We start from the raw sequence: 18,974 nt of genomic DNA on the forward strand, positions 1-18,974 counted from the left end.
TCTGACTAGACTGACCTTTGTTGGCAAAGTAATGTTTCTGATTTCTAATATGCTTTCTAGGTTGGTCATAGCTTTTCTTCCAAGGAGCAAGTGCCTTTTAATTTCATGGCTGCGGTAACCATCTGCAGTGATTTTGGAGCCCAAGAAAATAAAGTTTGTCACTGTTTGCATTATTTCCCCATCTAATTGCCATTAGGTGATGGGATTGGATGCCATGATCTTCATTTTTTGAATGTTGAGTTTTAAGCCAGCTTTTTCACTCTCCTTTTTCACTTTCATCTAGAGCCTCTTCGGTTGCTCTTTACTTTCTGCCATAAGGGTGGTGTCATCTGCATATCTGAGGTTATTGATATTTCTCCCAGCAATCTTGATTCCAACTTGTGCTTCATCCAGCCCGGCATTTCGCATTGAGAGAGTCATTTCCTAGGCAGGTTGGTAAGAAGTGTAGGTGTCCCCAAGGAGAGAGGGGTCTGGAATTCTCAAGGAGGAAGAAAGGACAAACTTTTTTTTTCCCTCTACATTCCTTAGGATTATATAACAATAATGTATCCTTCTTGAGGAGAGTCTCTGGAAAAAAACCTTCTGGCTAATCCTGTTATCTTAAAATGTAAATTATGGGAATAGGTCTAGTGAGGTTTTTACAACCTCCAGACATTCTTTTGATTCACTGTAATAACTAATTGGAGAGTATATAACTCCATTGCTAACACTAGCAAAGGGGTACTCTTTCTGCCCCCTTCTGATGTCTATGTCAGAAGCTTTCTGTATCCCTTTTATACTTTAATAAAACTCGATTGCACAAAAGCTCTGAGCGATCAAGCCTTGTCTCTGGCCCCGGATTGAATTCTTCTCCTCCGGAGGCCAAGAATCCCAGTGTCTTTTCGTGGTTCAGCAACAACCTTTCAGCATGATGTACTCTGCATATAAGTTAAATAAGCAGGGTGACAATACGCCTTGATGTACTCCTTTCCCAATTTGGAACCAGTCTGTTGTTTCCTGTCCGGTTCTAAATGTTGCTTCTTGACCTGCACACAGATTTCCCAGGTGGCAGGTAAGGTGGTCTGGTATTCTCATCTCTTGAAAAATTGTCCATGCTTTGTTGTGATCTACATAGTCAAAGGCTTTGGCATAATCAATAAAGCAGAAGTAGATGTTTTTCTGGAATTCTCTTGTTTTTTCGATGATCCAACGGATGTTGGCAATTTGATCTCTGGTTCCTCTCTCTTTTCTAAATCCATGATCTCTGGTTCCTCTACCTTTTCTAAATACTATGAGATAGGGACTCAAATAATTCTAACTTCACTGTAAGATTGAACCAAAAGGAAACAAGCCCTTTGAAAATGTTGCAGCCCAGGTTGGATCATCTGTGCTTTCAAGAAAGTTCAACCTTTTTTCATGGATTACGGGGTCAAAATTGGTAAAGCCCTGGATCCTGAGAGAAGTAACATGTGACTTTTTTCTGGAGAAGGGTATCTTCATTCCAGAATACAGAGACCACAGTCATGGTGACATAGTCAGGTTCAAAAAAGAGACCCACAGACAGGTTCTAAAGAGAAAAACAAGTACAAAGATTAAAAGTGGAATTTTGATGCCAGTGACTAAACACTTTTATCTCTTGAATTCCCTTTTCCCCTCACTTAATCCTTAATTAAATTATTTTTAATTTCATTTCTAACTCATTTAGGTTCTGGAGTTTTCATTTGACTCCTGAATTATTTCTATGCTGTGGAAATTCTTTACACTTTTCTCTCTACTTGAACACACTGATCATTTTTATTTTAAATTTCCTATCTGATATCATCAGTATCTGAAGCATCTATAGGTCAGCTTTTATTACTTGACTTGTCAGTTAATGTTTTGTCATTTAATCTGTTCTTTTTTTAGGATGCTTCACAATTTTTCATCAAATGCCATCCATGTATGCAAGAGACCTGAGTTCAATCCCTGGGTTGGGAAGACCCCCTGGAGGAAGGCATAGCAACCCACTCCAGAATCCCATGGACAGAGGAGCCTGGCAGGTTACAGTCCACAGGTAGCAAAGAGTCAGACACAACTGAAGCGACTTAGCACATGCACATGTATATAAAAGCGGTAAAGATAATGAATGATATTTTTCTACAAAGAGAGGTTTTTAGTTGTTTGCTTGTTTACTAGCAGGCATGTAGAATATAAGAAGTCCCTTGAGTTTGCCTTCTCAGTTGTTTTACAAATTCTGTTCAACTTGTATAATAATTTTTTGGTAGGAGGTTTTTATGTGATACAAGCCACAGTTTCGGGGTCAGAACAGGGAGATCTACTTTCTTTGATTACACAACACTTACTGAGCACATACATATTTAAAAGCTAATGGTCAAACAATGCATTCCCAACAGAACAGTTGTTAGGGAAGAGTATCACAGATACAGAAAGCAGAGCAGTTGCTTAGCTCTCCTCTCCTTTTTCACAATATAGGGTTATGCACAGTTATCACAATATGGGGTTATCAGGCAGGTCTGCATGTCAGATTCCAGGAAGGAGATTCTGATGCTGCAAGTGGGTTTTAGGTGCATGACTAGTAACTTAGCATTTCCCTGCTGGTGTGTTCAACGGCTGAGTTCTAGGTGGTTTGGTCACAGCACTATCACATGGGGAGGCCTCACTTCTCCCCCCCTCTGCTGCCTAAGCATTTAACCGCAAAACCACCAGCCCCCATCTTCATGTCTGTAACTGCAGTATGTGTCAAAACCTGTCACCTGAACTGTGACACAATGAGTCAAATGGTTGTCTTAAGCACTGCAGCCAGTTACTTTGGAGAGTTACAAGACCCTGAAGCATCAGTTCAGTTCAGTTCAGTCGCTCAGTCGTGTCCGACTCTTTGCGACCCCATGAATTGCAGCACGCCAGGCCTCTCTGTCCATCACCAACTCTTGGAGTCTACCCAAACCCATGTCCATCGAGTCGGTGATGCCATCCAACCATCTCATCCTCTGTCGTCCCCTTCTCCTCCCGCCCCCAATCCTACCCAGCATTAGGGTCTTTTCCAATGAGTCAACTCTTCGCATGAGGTGGCCAAAGTATTGGAGTTTCAGCTTCAACATCAGACCTTCCAAAGAACACCCAGGGTTGATCTCTTTTAGGTTGGATTGATTGGATCTCCTTGCAGTCCAAGGGACTCTCAAGAGTCTTCTCCAACACCACAGTTCAAAAGCATCAATTCTGCGGCGCTCAGCTTTCTTCACTGTCCAACTCTCACATCCATACATGACCACTGGAAAAACCATAGCATCAGTATCCATTAATTCCTTCAGATCATGACGACAAGCTGTGGCGGAAGTTTATCCCACTGCAACTGAGCAAGCACATCAACCTGTAAGGGCTGCAAGGCTGGGTCCCTGGAACAGACAGCCACTGGAGGGGAAGACACAGTGACACTCTGAGGGCAGGGTGGGAAGTCGATCGCTCTCGCTTTTACAACTAAATAGAGCTGCATCATCCACAAATTCATAACTTTGCTTAAACCTATCAGAACTCTGAGGTTATACGGCAGTCAGCTAAGCTGAAATCTGTAAAAGACAGGCACCTTCAAAGAAAGATAGGGCGTGCAATCTTGCTCACCTGGGGAAAATACTCAATTCATAGAAGCTGTTATAAAGAATTCAGCCAAAATGTTTAACAAGTCGCTAAAGGCAGACTGTGGTTTTGCTTAAGAGCACAGACACCCTGAGAACTGGGGACACAAAGGTAAATCACAGATAACTGAAGGCACTTTACAAACCGCACCGGATGCTGTAAATTTGAGAGCAGGTCACACCACATCGGCAAATTTCCCTTATGTTTCAGGTCTGGGGAGATGAAGAACAGTCATTGTTGAAAAGACACAAAGCCTGAAATTTCTCTAGGGAACAAGAGCCTTATGTCACTAAAGGCAAAACAGCAAGCTTTCCTTCTAAGGCTCAAGAGAAACTCATTACAGCTGAAAATGACAGAGAGGGGAACAGCCTGATGGTGTTAACCATGGCTGCTAGAATTCCTCTGCTAAATGAACCTCCAGATATCCACAGTGGTGACTTGCTTGACAGGCCTCCTATTTCAATTCTCTTGTTCCTTCACTGTTTCTCTCACTTTCAAAATAAACTGCCTGCACTAGAGTCCTCCACATCTGCTTCTCAGCACGTCATGTCCTCTTTGCCTACTTCCGCTTTCTCTAGTTTCTTTCCATCTTTAAAGGAACAGCAATCTCTCTTCTCTTTGTTCCCTGCTCCTTTCCTGTTCTCAGTTTCTGGGCTGCATCACAACCTAAGGTTCACAGAGAAATGTAAACAGAGACTCGAGGAAAACCCCCAACCAAGCCCTGAAACACCTAACAATTTAAAAGATTATAAAAATGTTCCGATCTAAGTGGAGTTGTCAGGTAAAATACACCTTGTATTTTGAATTAACTGAATAAGATACCTGAATAACTTAATCAGTTAAATTGTAAATTTAGATTAAAAAATAATATGTTTTTCAAGTAAGTATGCCTCACACAATATTTTTATTTATTTGCAATATGTATTGTTGACCTGAAATTCAAATTTAAATGGAAATTCTAAGTTTGAATTTGCTAAATCTGGTCAGTCTGTACATAATTGCATCGGAAAGGGTCAGCTAGAAAAATGAAGATAAATTTGTATAGGCAGAAAAATTTATTTTAAACCGAAGAAAGCTGTTTCCTGACCACCCGACCCCACACCTCCACCCACATATCTGTCATTGTATCTATTTGTAATATTCATCACAAACCTCATGTTTTAACCTTTTCTTCTTTGTGTCTGAAACTTTTAAACACTCCTTCTGAAGTGCGTGCGTGTGTGCGTGCTCAGTCGCTTCAGTCCTGTCCGACTCTTTATGACCCCGTGGACTGTAAGCCCACAATGTAAAATTGTCTCAGATTTGAGATTTTCGAGAGACTACATAAAGAAGCCAAAATTGGAACACAGTGGCCTTTCCGGGCTCTGCTTTGAGTAGTTAGCGGGTGAGAGGTAAGGAGCCAATCAGATATGAAATTCTCAGAGTTGTCACTGTGCTCCAGCCAATCCCAGGCTGCTGATCCACCATCCCTGCATCTAGGGTACCGGTTGGTAATTGCCTGGTAGCCGTTACTACCCAGGTTCGTAAAAACGTAAAAGAAAAGGACACATGATATGCACCGGCCAAGGGGGCATCTGCCTGAAGTCTGGTTCCGAGATTGAGTGGAGGATGCTAGATTGCTGCACTATTTCCAGTTGAGTCTTGCTTCCGGCCGCTCCTTGGAGAAAACTGGCATCTCGCTTTCCTGCAGTGAGGATCAGATATAATTATCAGTTCATCCCGGGGATTATTCCATCAGTTGTGACTGTCAAAGAGCCTTCTCCATGAGCGTCTGAGATGGAGAGTGAAAGGATTGAGGATACGAAGGTTGTGGAGCAGAGGATCAAAAGGCCAGGTAAGAGGGAAGACAGAAGTTGTCCTCGGATACAGGAACTGAGCATCCTTTCTTGATCCCACCTTGCATCCTCAGAATTTTGGTTTATATCATACATAATCTGACCTTTAAGTAAAAACAATCTTCTTTATAAAGCAAAGACTTCAGAGAAATTGTGGATCTACCCTTCTCCACCGGATTTCCCCCCATCTCTTGGAAAAGGCAGGATTTCGTTAAAAAGCACCAGGAGAAGCTTGTTTTTCTGTTCTGGAATCCAGACAGATTATTGAGTAACATGATTCTCAGAAATGGCACCAAAAAGTGGAGCCAAAGCACTTTTGAGACTGCTGCTGCTGCAAATTAGATCTTTGTGCCTTTCCTCATTTTCGTAAGTGTTAATTACTGAGTTGTGAACTATAGCATGTAGAGAAGATAGAGGGGAAAATTTATTTGGGCCTTTTGTTTCTTTACTTGTTCACTTTTCTTTACAAGATAAACAGTGACATGTTTTCCACAGGTATAATAACAAAGAAAATGCTAATCATGTCAAGTATGATTTGTGGAGGTATTGCCTTTCTTCTTTGGGCAGTGTTAGGATTTCCTCAAAAATGTGAGTAAACAATTTCTGCTAAAAACATATTGATTGTATTAATATTGATTTGGTTATACAAGTGACTAGCTTTTCCTTCCCCTTCTCTGAACAACTGGGCTCAGAAAATATTCTCCCTACCAGAGCCATCTAGCTTTTCTTGAAAATTAGTTACTTTGCTTTATCTTCTAGAATGATCATTCTTTTAATAAATATCTCTTGAACTTCAGGCATATGATGATACCAAAATGAAAAAAAAAAGTAGATTTTCTGCCCTGGAGGAAATTCATTACTAACTGAAGACAAAAGCATGTAAACATGATAAGGAAAAAGTGTCAGTTGCTCAAGTTGCTCAGTCATGTCTGACTCTTATGACCCCATGGATTATAGCCCACCAGGCTCCTCTATCCATGGGATTTTTCTGGGTAAGAATAGTGAAGTGTGTTGCCATTTCCTTCTTCAGGGGGTCTTCCTGACCCAGGGATCGAACCTGGTTCTCCTGCTTTAGCAGGCAGATTCTTTACTGCCTGAGCCACAAGAGAATAACTCCTAAGTAGAGGGACATTCAGTTTGAAGCAGAAGAAGAGATTATAAGTCTACCTCTAGTAGTTGGGCTTCCCTGGTAGCTCAGTTGGTAAAGAACCCTCTGCAATGCAGGAGACTGCGGTTCAATTCCTGGGTCAGGAAGATCCACTGGAGAAGGGATAGACTACCCACTCCAGTATTCTTGGGCTTCCCTTGTGGCTCAGCTGGTAAAGAATCCACCTGCAATGCGGGAGACCTGGGTTTGATACCTGGGTTGGGAATATCCCCTGGAGAAGGTAATGGCTAGCCACTCCAGTATTCTGGCGTAGAAAATTCCATTGACTCTATAGTCAACGGGGTTGCAAAGAGTCAGTCACTACTGAGTGATTTTCACTTCACTTTGCCAGTAGTCAAGTGAGGCTTTGTGATGGGAGGAGTATTTGTGCTGAATCAGGAGATCAAGTAAGCATTTATCAGTGAGCATGCCTTTGAGGAGAAAAAGAACATGAGCATCATAGAATCATACCAGGTGCAATTAGGATAAAATTAAAAAGAAGTGAGTTGGGGTCTAGCAATTATATTACATTCCCCTAGTAGTCATGTATGGATGTGAGAGTTGGACGGTGAAAAAAGATGAGCGCCGAAGAATTGATGCTTTTGAACTGTGGTGTTGGAGAAGACTCTAGAGAGTCCCTTGGACTGCAAGGAGATCCAACCAGTCCATCCTAAAGGAGATCAGTCCTGGGTGTTCACTGGAAGGACTGATGATGAAGCTGAAACTCCAATACTTTGGGCACCTCATGCGAAGAGTTGACTCATTGGAAAAGACCCTAATGCTGGGAAGGATTGGGGGCAGGAGGAGAAGGGGATGACAGAGGATGAGATGGCTGGATGGCATCACCGCCTCAATGGACATGGGTTTGGGTAGACTCTGGGAGTTGGTGATGGACAGGGAGGCCTGGTGTGCTGTGCTTCATGGGGTCACAAAGAGTAGGACATGACTGAGCGACTGAACTGAGCTGAACTAAGTGCATTAATTCTCTCATTTCCATAGATGATTATTTTATACTTTATCCTTTCTCTCCAAACCCTTAGGGAGTCTTTCCACATCTTCACTGTCAAGTCTATATCTTTGCTTCCAATCTTACAGTTTAGTTCAGTTCAGTCACTCAGTCATATCTGACTCTTTATGACCCCATGGACTGCAGCATGCCAGGCCTCCCTGTCCATCATCAACTCCTGGAGCTTACTCAAACTTGTGTCCATCGAGTCAGTGATGCCATCCAACCATCTCATCCTCTGTCATCCTCTTCTCCTCCCACCTTCAATCTTCCCCAGCATCAGGGTCTTTTCCAAAGAGTTCTTCGCATCAGGTAGCCAAAATATTGGAGCTTCAGCTTCAGCATCAATACTTCCAATGAATATTCAGGACTGATTTCCTTTAGGATGGACTGGTTGGATCTCCTTGCAATACAAGGGACTCTCAAGAGTCTTCTCCAACACCACAGTTCAAAAGCATCAGTTCTTCGGTGTTCAGCCTTCTTTATGGTCCAACTCTCACATCCATACATGTTTACTGGAAAAACTATAGCTTCGACTAGACAGACCTTTTCTGGCAAAGTAATGTTTCTGCTTTTTAATATGCTGTCTAGGTTGGTCATAACTTTTCTTCCAAGGAGCAAGCGTCTTTTAATTTCATTGCTGCAGTCACCATCTGCAGTGATTTTGGAGCCCAAGAAAATAGTCTGTCACTGTTTCCATTGCTTCTGCATCTATTTGCCGTGAAGTGATGGGACCAGATGCCATGATCTTCGTTTTTTGAATGTTGAGTTTTAAGCCAGCTTTTTCACTTTCCTCTTTCACTTTCATCAAGAGCCTCTTCAGTTCCTCTTCACTTTCTGCCATAAGGGTGGTGTCTGCATATCTGAGGTTACTGATATCTCTCCCGGCAATCTTCATTCCAACCTGTGCTTCATCCAGCCTGGCATTTTTATGACAATTAGTAGAAAACTTCCAAATAACTCTCATCACCACACCTATTGTATTACCTCTGTCTCTACCCATAAACTCTATCCAGATTCTTAACTATATAGATGGAGTGTTCATGTTCCATGCTAAATCCTATAGCCTCTTACATGATTAGTATTACTCTAGTAAATCTTATCTCTCTTCTCTACATCATCAGCCTTTTCATGCTCAACTGAAACATCCTCATGGGCAACATGACATGGTGATATCTCTCCTACTCCCTTCTGCCAAAAACAAAGCAAAACAAAACAAAACTCTTTAGACTTTACTCTTCCTTCATCTACCAATTTGTTTTCTCCTCTGTACAGTAGCCTCCTTGAAAAATTTTCTTTGCTAGCTTTTCCTAATGTCTGTTTTGCTGTTTTCTGTTGAATCTACTCTGCTCAGATTCCCATTTCTTTTTCTACCAAATTTACCCTATAAGTCCATTAGTAACTTCCATATCAATTCTTAGTCCTTATCGAACTTGATCTGTGCAGTAGTCAGCACTGTCTCTCTCCTTTGAAATGATTTGTTCATTTGACTTCCAAAACAGCATTCTCTCATGCCTTGCTTCCTACCTAATCTGTTGCTTATTTACAGGCTTCTTGTATTTGTTCCAAGCTGAAATTTTAAACTTCTATCTCCTATAGCCCTTTCTATCTGTGGTTTTCCTCTTCTCAGGAAATAGCAACTTTATCTTTCCGGTTTTCAAAGCAAAAACTTTATAGTCCTTTTTTGCCTCTTTTCCCCACTCTCAAGCCCCAAATATAATGAGCAAATTCTGCCTGGCCTTTCAAAATATGACTATAATCTGAGTCCTTGTCATCATTTATACCCTCTTGATCGTTCCCAATCCACATCTTCTATCTTCTAAATCTTCTCTCTTCCACCCTTGACCTTCTAGAGCAACATGCCCAGTGAAAATATAATGTGAGTCACAAATGTCATTTAAATGTTAACAGCCACATTGAAATTAAAGAAAAATTGCAACAGTTTTAATTGCATTTTATTTAATTCAAACGTAGCCAATGTATTATCATTTTATCATGTAGCTATGTAAACATTATTGAGATCTTCATATTATTTTTTATAGTAAGTGTTTGATATTCAGTGTGCATTTTATACTTACAAGACACCTGGATTTGGACTAGCAATATTTTCAGTGCTCAATAGTCACACTTAGCTATGGCTACCATTTCAGGTAGTACAGTTCTAGAGTATATTTTCAACCATTTTTTGAGACAAATCAAATCTGTACAAAATGCTGCAGAGGTCGTTTATTCTGTTGGAGTGATGCCAAAATCCTACTAATGGCCATAAGGCTCTGTTGGATCTGGTCATTCAATTATCTCTGTGATCTCATCTCTTACTATTTCATTTTTCTCCAGTCTTCTGGCATCCTTACCATTTTGTGAAGAAGGAAGACATTTTTGTCTTTTGTCCTAGGTCTCCTTTTTGTTTGGGAAGCTCTTCCCCTATATGTGAATATGCCCCCCTAGCTTCCTCCTTCAAGTCTTTAATAAATTTATCATGGAACATTGTCTGGACTATTGCATTAAAATTGCACCTCTTTCCACCAACAGACCCAATCCCCTTTACTTTGATGCATTTTATGACAAATTAGTATAGTTTACTACACATGTAAGTCCCATCAAGGAGAAAGATTTTTGTATCTTATTTATAGAGTTGTGCTTCTAAAGGTACAAAAGTATCTGGCACATGGTGGAAGCTCAAATAATAATTGTTTAATGAGTGAACAAATTAGCGAGTGAATTAGAAAACATGGCTTTCTGGTGACCCAAGTTCTGAGCCAAATACTTGATTTTTGAACAAGATGTTTATTTGAATTTGACATTTTAAAATCACTTTGAAATTAATATTGGTGACCTGAGTTTTTCCACTTGACTTTTATACCAGGACTTATATGTATAGTACCATACTGCTGGTTTATTGTACAATTTGAGGGTCTTCCCATTCATAGTATTGAGTGTGAACCAGTCATTTCTTTCAGTTGTGGGTTAGAGGTGTCCTTTTTGTTAAACCTAGTTTCTCTGAAGGTTATCACACTTTCATGAGTAATTTCATCTACCTAGCAGCAGTAAGTTGGAGAGTAAAAAGTGGATGGCAAAAAGTTAGTAAGATTTCAACATTTTTTCCCTTCCATTGTTTTGAGTTTAAGGATAAAGGAACAATTTTAATGAGAGGTGGTGTTTTTGAAAGACAATCTAGTCTCATTTAAGTGAGCAATAGGGAGCCAAAGTCTCTGAGAGTAATAACAGGGCGAAATACCTTATTTATCATGAGATGTGTCCCAGTCACCATAGTAAATTACAGGGAAGAAAACCATTAAATAGAGAAAATACCAGTAGTATGAAAAAAAATGGAAGGAAAAATGTCTAAAGAAGATTGAGTTTCTGAAAGTTTGTTTATTATTACCATTTTAAATTATGCATAGATCTGCATTCTTCAATGGTGATTTGTTTTATGCTCTGTTCTTGGTCTTTAATTTTCCTGAATTACGTCAGTTAAGTCATTTGAATTGAACATGGAAATAACATACGTTTTCTGTCTGAAATAGATGAGAATCTTTTACAGTGAAGATGAAACTCTTTCATTTTCGTACACTTTCTTCACTTCCCCTCTCTATTACTGTGTTAATTTTAGCTAAAAATCCAATGATCTTCAACAACAAGACATGCTCTGAAGATGCAATTATATGTCCACAAAGCTGGAACCGAATCAATAATAATTGCTTCTTTCAATCTGAACGTGAAAAAACTTGGATGGATGGCCAGACAAAATGCACAGCTCACTCTGGATCTCTGGCCATATTCAACTCCAAGAATGAAGTGGTTAGATGTCTCCTTCACAGTATATATTCCATTTAATTTACTGAGTAGCTACTCTGTAATAGGTATACTTCAAGGATGTGATAGGTCAGTCAATGAGACAGTCAAAGATCTTTGTCTTTATACAGGTTAAATCACATGGGAAGAGACAAGGAATAAAAAAAATAATCATAATAAACATATAAATTATATAGTATTTTGCAAGTTAGTAAATTTTATGCAAAAAATTGTAAGTTGAGAGGATTTTATGAGTGTTTTCAGTGGGTTGACTGCAAGTAAGATAGTCAACTCAGTGATAACACTTGAGCAAAAATGATAAGGGAGTTAGTTGGTCAAGGGAATATCTGGGGGACAAAGTTCCCAGAAAAAGAAATAGCTAAAACATGAATCTTAAGGTAGGTACTTGCCTGGAAAATTCAATGAACAGAAAAGAGGCAAACAGTTAATGTACTAACATGAGAATGTGAGTGAAGGATATGGATAATCTAGGCTTTTTTAAACTAGAGTTAATAGATATTGCAGAAAATGAAAAATAAAGAGTATGACATGATTTGACTTAAGTTTTAAAGCAATCATTTTCTGTTAAATGTAATGTGCCCGTGAATTACAAATATAAAAGCAGAGTGTATGTTATTCTGGTGCTGCTGCTAAGTTGTTTCAGTCGTGTCTGACTCTTCGCGACCCCAGGGACTGCAGCCTACCAGGCTCCTCCGTCCATGGGAATTTCCAGGCAAGAGTACTGGAGTGGGTCACCATTGCCTTCTCCAGTGTATGTTATTAGGCTGTTGCAATAACTCTAGCAAGAGGGTAGTGGGCTCAAAATGACCATAGCATTGGAGGTAATGAGAATGAGAAAACTAGGAGAGCACTCTGTATTTTGTGAAAGGAATCTTTGATGCCCTATCTGGGACCCTCTTGCTATTGGATTGGACTGAAAATGGACAGCACAAGCAAACTCTGGATATGGACAAATGGAGATGTATTCAGCAACTGGTAAGCATTAATAGCATGTATTTGTTCATAAATGTGTTAAGGATGGTAAGAACTCTGAATCTATAATTGTTCTTGTTTGTTTAGTTGTGCCTGCCTCTTTTGCAACCCTATGGACTGCAGCCTGCCAGGCTCCTCTGCCCATGGGATTTCCCAGGCAAGAATATTAGAGGGGGGTCACCATTTCCTTCTCCAGGGGATCGTCCCAACTCAGGGATCAAACCTGGATTTCCTGCATTACAGACAGATTCTTTACTGCTGAGCCAGCAGGGAAGCAGAAATCTATGATTAGCCACCTCCATAATTTCTTCCACACCATCTCCCAAAAAGGCCCCTCAACAAATTAAATGCCAAAGAGAAGCTTCAGAAAAATATATGGTCTTGGGTGAAGGTCAGATACCAATATTTATTTCTACACATTGAGATGGACTATACCACTTGTGAGCCACAAAGATTTCTTTTATTCTAGACGAAATGAAAATCCAACTTATATGAACCTTGCCTTTGGTTTGTTTGTTTACTATTGCTTCGAATTCTCATTGGCATGGGAGTCTTAGACAGTTTACTCAAACCTACACTTACTACACCCACTGGTGGCCTGAAATGGAAGAAAATTAAGTGATAAAGGCAAAATGTTTGCTTCCATTGACCTTCATTTAAAATCTAGAATTTCTCTATGTTCCTAAGCTTGAAGAAATGATTGTACCTGTAGACTTCACTTCTGTTCTTGAAATATGTAAGATCTTCTCAAACTTCATGGAGGAGAAAGGAATTGGAAGGATACTGATTTCCCCATAGAGAGGGGACACTAGCTACAATTTATTGGGCACCTACTACAGACAGATGCTGTCTCAGTCCAGTAGCATTTGTTGCTAGACATGATAGAATGTGTATGACATAACAGAGTAACAGGAGTTGCTAAATTTAAAGAAATTTCTGTCATCACTGTGTTTATATCCAAAATGGGGTGAAAATATACATGCAATGATTTGAGCCCAATAATATAGCCATAATTATGTTTTCAACTTTGAAAAATATATGACAAAGTATAACATAAACTTTCTGACTACCAAACAACAATTATGGAATTTTCTTGAGAGAAGATATTATGTATTGTATATAGCTCCACTTTGAAAAAAAGATGAGAGAGAAGTAAAAGTAAGTTGGTTAGAATTGGTGCAATAGTTTGCTAAGGCTACTGTAATAAATACCACAGATGTGGTAGCTTAAACAATAGTTGTAGAGACTAGAAGTCTCAGATAAAGATTTGGCAGTGTTGATTTCTCCTGAGGCCTCTCTCCTTGGCCATCTTCTCCTCTGTGTCTTCACATGGTCTTCCCTCTGTGCACTTGCCTATCTGTGCCCAGATTTTTTCTTCTTGTGAGGAGATCAGCCATACTGGAGTAGGGCCCCCTGTAGAGACCTCTTTTTAACTTAACCAACATTTTAAAACACTTCATCTCCTAAGATAATTGCATTCTGAGCTATGAGGTCCTCAATATATAAATTTGAAGAGGAGGGTACATAATTCAGCCTATGACAATTATTGAGCTCTCAACACCAAAGAATGCATAGGAACAGAAATCACATACATTTTGGAAACAGGCAGATAAAAATTTCAAGTTACACTAGAAGTTAGAAAGTGACACCAGTGCCACAAAGTAACTCCCCAATTGCTGAAAGCATTTTAGTTAACAGAAATTATATACCAGGGTGAGAAAGACTAGAGATCTCTTCAAGAAAATTAGAGATACCAAGGGAGCATTTCATGCAAAGATGGGCTTGATAAAGGACAGAAATGGTATGGACCTAACAGAAGCAGAAGATATTAAGAAGAGGTGGCAAGAATACACAGAAGAACTGTACAAAAAAGGTCTTCACGACCCAGATAATCACGATGGTGTGATCACTCACCTAGAGCCAGACATCCTGGAATGGGAAGTCAAGTGGGCCTTAGAAAGCATCACTACAAACAAAGCTAGTGGAGGTGATAGAATTCCAGTTGAGCTATTTCAAATCCTGAAAGATGATGCTGTTAAAGTGCTGCACTCAATATGCCAGCAAATTTGGAAAACTCAGCAGTGGCCACAGGACTGGAAAAGGTCAGTTTTAATTCCAATCCCAGAGAAAGGCAATGCCAAAGCATGCTCAAACTACTGCACAATTGTGCTCATCTCACACACTAGTAAAGTAATGCTCAAAATTCTCCAAGCCAGCCTTCAGCAATATGTGAACTGTGAAATTCCAGATATTCAAGCTGGTTTTAGAAAAGGCAGAGGAACCAGAGATCAAATTGCCAGCATCTGCTGTATCATCAAAAAAGCAAGAGAGTTCCAGAAAAACATCTATTTCTGCTTTATTGACTATGCCAAAGCCTTTGACTGTGTGGATCACAATAAACTGTGGACAATTCTGAAAGAGATGGGAATACCAGGCCATCTGACCTGTCTCTTGAGAAACCTGTATGCAGGTCAGAAAGCAACAGTTAGAACTGGACATGAAACAACAGACTGGTTCCAAGTAGGCAAAGGAGTACGTCAAAGCTGTATATTGTCACCCTGCTTACTTAATTTGTATGCAGAGTACATCATGAGAAAAGCTGGGCTGGAAGAAGCATAAGCTGGAATCAAGATTGCCGGGAGAAATATCAATAACCTCAGATATGCAGATGACACAAACCTTATGGCAGAAAGTGAAGAGGAACTAAGAAGCCTCTTGATGAAAGTGAAAGAGGAGAGTGAAAAAGTTGGCTTAAAGCTCAGCATTCAGAAAACTAAGATCATGGCATCTGGCCCCATCATTTCATGGGAAATAGATGGGGAAACAGTGTCAGACTTTATTTTTTTGGGCTCCAAAGTCACTGCAGATGGTGGTTGCAGCCATGAAATTAAAAGACCCTTACTTCTTGGAAGGAAAGTTATGACCAACCTAGATAGCATATTAAAAAGCAGAGACATTACTTTGCCAACAAAGGTCCATCTAGTCAAGGCGATGGTCTTTCCAGTAGTCATGTATGGATGTGAGAGTTGGACTGTGAAGAAAGCTGAGCGCTGAAGAATTGATTCTTTTGAACTGTGGTGCTGGAGAAGACTCTTGAGAGTCCCTTGGACTGCAAGGAGATCCAACCAGTCCATCCTAAAGGAGATCAGTCCTGAGTGTTCACTGGAAGGACTGATGTTGAAGCTGAAACTCCAATACTTTGGCCACCTCATGTGAAGAGTTGACTCATTGGAAAAGACCCTAATGCTGGGAAGGATTGGGGGCAGGAGGAGAAGGGGACGACAGAGAATGAGATGTTTGGATGGCATCACCGACTCGATGGGCATGAGTTTGGGTGGACTCTGGGAGTTGGTGATGGACAGGGAGGCCTGGCATGCTGCGGTTCATGGGGTCGCAAAGAGTTGGACATGACTGCATGACTGAACTGACTGTTATACCAGAAATTCATCTTAACTCTCCATTCTAGTTTTCTTCTCCTTATTTTGAACTTTCAACTTCCTCTCTTTATATATGACCCAAAATAGGAATTTAGCAAATCCTTTCAAGATATTTTATTTATAATTATTTATGTGTGTCATAGCCTATCCAGCAAGAAATACCTACTTCACCATGACAACAGTTGCAAGAGTAGATGAGTGAACATCTATTTCAGCCTTAAGATTGTCCAATTTTTTTTAACAAGTGAAGGGTGGTCAATTTAATGTCAGTTATAATGTCTCCCTTTATATAATCTTTAAATGGCAAAAGAAATTTATTTGATTATTTTTATTCTGAAGTATATTGCTTCTCAGGTAGCTCAGCGGTAAAGAATCCACTTGCCAATGCAGGAACCACAGTAGACATGGGATCCATCCCTGGGTAGGGAAGATCCCCTGGAGTAAGAAATGACCACCCACCCCAGTATTCCTGCCTGGAAAATCCCATGGACAGAGTAGCCTGGCAGGCTACAGTCCATGGAGTCACAAAAAGACCATGACTTAGTGACTGAACATGCACGATTTTGAAGTATAAAAGGAAGAATTCCATCCTTTATAAAATGACTTATAGTGTTTACTACCCTCATAACCTTTTCTTCTCACCGTCACAGGTAAAGTTTGGAGGTAAAAATTGTATAAGAAAAGAAATGCGGCTTATTTCACTTCCTCTATTCCTTCCACATCCCACATGTTGAAACATAGTCACCAGAGTTTGCACTGCATATTTTAGGTTGTGCTTTATTGTTTCTCATGCTGCTGCTGCTAAGTCGCTTCAGTTGTGTCCGACTCTGTGCGACCCCATAGACAGCAGCCCACCAGGCTCTGCCGTCCCTGGGATTCTCCAGGCAAGAATACTGGAGTGGGTTGCCATTTCCTTCTCCAGTGCATGAAAGGGGAAAGTGGAAGTGAAGTCGTTCAGTCGTGTCCAACTCTTTGAAGTTCAGTCAATAAAGAGTGTATCTTTTTGTTTTGTTCTAGGTTCAGTATTGAAGGAAGTGGAGAGTGTGCCTGCATGCTTCAGAAGGGCATAAGTAGTGACAATTGTAGTGATGCAAGAAAGTACGCATGCAGCAGAAAAGGGTTTTGTCCTTAGAAAAAGAGTTTTTCCCACACAGGAAATAAAGCGATTAAAGAAAAACTTATCTTTTTGTACTTTATAAATTCATGTAGTTGTATTTTCTTTTCCATCAGACATATTTTTTTTTAAAGTTCACTGATGAAATATTAAATCATTTTTATCTTCATTTAAATATTTATCTTAGAAGACAGGAGTCAAGGTGGTGGATTAGTAGAATGTGGAGTTTGCCTCTCCCCACAAATACATCAAGAATAGAACTATAGGGACTACCCTGGTAGTCCAGTGATTAAGACTTTGCACTCTCAATGTGGGGGGTCCAGTTTCAATACCTGGCCAGGAAACTAGACCCCACATGCTGCCAAATATATATACATATATTTAAAGCAATACATTTATCAATGGAGCAGTTTTCGAAGAACAACTGTTGAATGCTATTAGAGGACTTTGAACACCTAAAAAGACAAGAAAAAGTCTTCACACAACTGGGTTGGACAAAAGAAAGGAAGAAAAAGAAGAGGAAACAGGAAGGGACCAGGACCCCAGGGAATAGTTGAAAAAGAGGAGAGGTTCCTTCACTCAGAGAAGCCCACTTATAGCTAGGGGTACCAGCTGGGGAAGGGAGGAACCTTCAGGGGACCTGAGTGGAATGCAGCAACAGGTCTGTGGAGGGCAGGAAGAGTAGGCCCTGTGTGCAAGTTCCATGCCCCAGACAGTGCACCTCAGCTTGAGACGTAGGTCTTTGGTGCAAATGGAGACTAGGTGCTAGAAAGAAGAGTTTGGAGAACGGACCCAAGAAGGAACTGCAGTTGGCTGTGAGAATTGCCTGAGTAACCTCATCCATTCTGTCAAAATTCTTTCAGGAATCATCTTCTTTCTGTCAGATATTCCTGAGAAATATCTTTCTTTCGGTCATGTTTCCCTCAGATATGTCCTTCTTAACATTAGATACATCCTGAAATCTTTCTATCAGAAAGCCTTCAGAAACCTTCTTTCTGTTAGAATTACTTCACTAATCTACTTCATATATGAAAATTCTCTTAGACATCTCTTTCTTTCTATCAGGTGTCCCACAGAAATCTCTTTCTGTCAGGTTTTATCTCAGCACTTCCTCCTTTCTGTCAAATTTTACATCAGAGCCTCCTCCTTTCAGAACTGTCTCTGAAATTTCCTTCTTCTGTCAGTATTCCCTCAGTAATCTCTTTCTGTCAAGTTTCCCTTAAAAACTGTCTTCTTTTTGTTAGGCTTTCCTCAGATGTCTCCTTTCTTCTGGCATCCCTCAGTAATCTCCCTCATTTTTTCAAATTTCTTTCAGAAATTTTCTTATTTGTTTTATGTTTCCCTTGAAATGAAAATGTTAGTCCACTCAGTCGTGTCTGACTCTGAGACCTCATTGACTGTGGCCTGCCAGGCTCCTCTGTCCGTGGAATTCTTCAGGCAAGAATACTGGAGTGGGTGGCCATTCCTTTCTCCAGGGGATCTTCTGGATCCAGGAATTGAAACGGTCATCCACATTGCGGGCAGTTTCTTTATCATATGAGCCACCAGGGAAACCCATGTTTCCCTTAGTAAGTTTCTTTATTTCTGACAGAATTTTCTCATAATTGCCCTCTTTCTCTTAGGTTTTCCTCTCACATAGGCTTTCTTTCAGAATTCTCTTAGAAATCATCTCTTTTGTCAGAATTCCCTTCAAAATTACCTTTTTTCTTTCTGGTTTTCCTCTGATATAGCCTTCTTCTTTCAGGTTTCTCTTAGAAATCTCCTTTTTTCTGTCATGTTTTCCTCAGAAATCTTCTTTCTGTCAGGTTTCCTCAGAAATATCCTTGTTTCTTTCTTGTTAAAATAGTGCAGAAAAAAGGTGAATTATACAAGAAGGCAAAGAGAGAGAAAATGGAAAAGAGGTACCAGAAGACATAGGTTCCAGTCCCAACATATCTATATTTAATTTGTTGAATGATCTTAGGCCAATCGCTTGATTTTTTCTGAATCTTAATTTTGTTATCAGCATTTCTAATACCTGTTGCATAAATATAATTTT

General features: G+C 40.0%; 1 long non-coding RNA gene across 1 annotated transcript; it reads left to right on the top strand.

Moving 5' to 3' along the window:
- The first annotated feature begins 5,126 nt into the window (after positions 1–5,126).
- Positions 5,127–16,999, top strand: LOC145545307 (uncharacterized). The gene is made up of 5 exons (XR_014081997.1): positions 5,127–5,443; positions 5,940–6,032; positions 11,211–11,398; positions 12,282–12,388; positions 16,840–16,999. It is a non-coding gene; the product is annotated as an uncharacterized LOC145545307 (long non-coding RNA).
- The last annotated feature ends 1,975 nt before the right edge of the window (positions 17,000–18,974 follow it).

This window comes from Giraffa tippelskirchi, chromosome 4 (genome assembly GCF_054371585.1).
Source record: "Giraffa tippelskirchi isolate mGirTip1 chromosome 4, T2T-mGirTip1v1.2.pri, whole genome shotgun sequence".
Classification (NCBI taxonomy): Eukaryota; Metazoa; Chordata; class Mammalia; order Artiodactyla; family Giraffidae; genus Giraffa; species Giraffa tippelskirchi.